Consider the following 2,286-nt stretch of genomic DNA (forward strand, 5'->3'; position numbering starts at 1 on the left):
TCACTAACCGTACTAGCTCCAGCTCTGGCAATGGAGTTATAAACTTGATCCGTTGATAATCCCTTACTGATCACATTATCGACCTTTGAGAAAAGACTGGGATCTTTGCTGTAGTATTGGCCACTGGTTGGTTTGGTAGCATTCCCATGCCAAGGAAGGTCGAAGCGTTGATCCGCCCCATGTGCCCATTTGTACGTGACAACATAAAAGGGCCTTGGTTCTTTTTCAGCATAACCTTTAATTGTGGTGATAGCTGGGAGAACTTAGGATTGCTCTTACTTGTGTGGTACTCCCGTTTCAACTCATATATTTCGTTTGCTGGAACGATTTCCTTCCTGTAATTTTTAGAGTCTGGTATATTGACATACCATACGCCATTTCCATCTTTGTGAGATGTGCACGACCCCTCCTCATTGTACATATAGAACTTTGTAACACTGCCTTTGGAAATATATGTTCCATTGTCATCAGCTTTGGCACCAAGTACCAAGTACAGAGTATTGAAAAGGTCTGAGATTGGGCAAGTGTCTAGTCTAGGATATTTAATACTACAATGCATCTGAACACGGCCTGGGAACGGGGAAGGGGATCGATATAAAACTAAAAAATAGGGAATACCCTCTCCTTAAACCCTGGAGTGAACTGATCGCTTTTGAAATTAATCTCTTTCAATTGTTTCCCAACCTAAACTGGGTGAAACCTAATGTTCGTGTTAAAAGCACTAAATGACCACAGTGCGATAATTTTTTTAAAAATTATCAAATCAAAGAATTCCAGCTAATCCAAACCATCGTATGTCGATTAGGAAAAGTGAAGCAATCCTGAAATGATTTAATTTTAGTCCAGCACTTTGTTTATGCTAGTCCCGGAGGATGAAACCATGTTTTGCAACACTTGTCACGCCTTACTTTGCATAACATTGTCACAAACATCTCTCGACTCATGACCAAGACAGTACAACAGTAGAAATGGTGGAGAAATCCTACAAAACCGGTTGCTGTGATGGTTGATCTTTGACAGTTTGGATTGACTGGAATTCTTCGATTTGATAATTTTTTAAAAAAATATTGAACTGCCGGTCATTTAGTGTTTTTAACACGTTGACCGGCGTTGGACTTGACATTCATAAATCATTTTAGGATCGCTTGACATTTCCTAATTAACATATGATGGTTTGAATTAGCTAGAACTCTTCGATTTCATAATTTTTACAAAAAATATCAGACTTCCGGTCATTTAATGTTGTTAAAACCTTGACCGGTTACTGCCCATATAGCCACAGCACATTTATTTTAACTCAAGTGAGCAAAGCTAAATAGCAACCATATTTTGTTTGGTATAAACAGTTGTTGATGGTCCTCCAAAGATTTAATGCCACCAGCACGAGCGACCGTGAGAAAAAACCTCTGGTACAGAGCGGTTTCATTCACAACGAGCATCTCTCACTGTGATCAAATGGACCAGTACGTGAAGACATGACAGATCTGGTTTCAATTATATTTGCGGGAAAAATGACAGATCTGATGAACGTAAATACTACAAAAATAAAATGACCTAAAACCAAGTACAACAACCTACCACCAGCTTCAGAATACTATTTTTATGCTGTTGAGGCATTTTAGTGAAAATTTTTGCTCACCTGTTAGGGACTTTGATAAATGTACATGCCACCGGAAATGTTGTCTTTTGCTTCGTGGGCTCCCATCAAAAGCAAAAGCAAAACCCCTGAAAAATAAGTCATTGTCTGCAACATAGGCCGGTCAAAAACTAAAGAAATTGCAAAGGTAGCCCCGTCGGGCTTCAAAATAGTAAATACGAAGCGTGGAAGACCACTGTTGAAACTGAAGTTTGTGTTCTCACGTGACTCATAAGCCCAGCAAATTCGTAACATAATGGCTGACATGACCTGGGAAAAAACACGAACAAAATGGTTTACAAAGGAGCAGTGCCAAGATTCCTGAGGTTTTTCGAGCAATACACAAACTACGTTTTCAAGGTCAGTGTTTTCGAGGTCTGCTATTCTGAGGTCAAAGGAACCCAGGAAGATTGATAAGGTTGCGTAATATAACCTTTGGACCTTAATACGTATCGGGGAATTTCCCTACAAATAAAATCTTACCTCATAAAATGGCAGGGCTTTCCTCCAGCTTTAGTGGCCTTGATGACGATAAATACTTTGGAAGATCTACAAACAATATTCAAAAACGAGGAAGGGAAAGTATGTTCGCAAGTATGCCAGATTCATGCATCTGCCAGGTTAGGCCATACATATGTTGAACTGAACTG

Source organism: Porites lutea, chromosome 2, assembly GCF_958299795.1.
Source record: "Porites lutea chromosome 2, jaPorLute2.1, whole genome shotgun sequence".
In the NCBI taxonomy this organism is placed as follows: Eukaryota; Metazoa; Cnidaria; class Anthozoa; order Scleractinia; family Poritidae; genus Porites; species Porites lutea.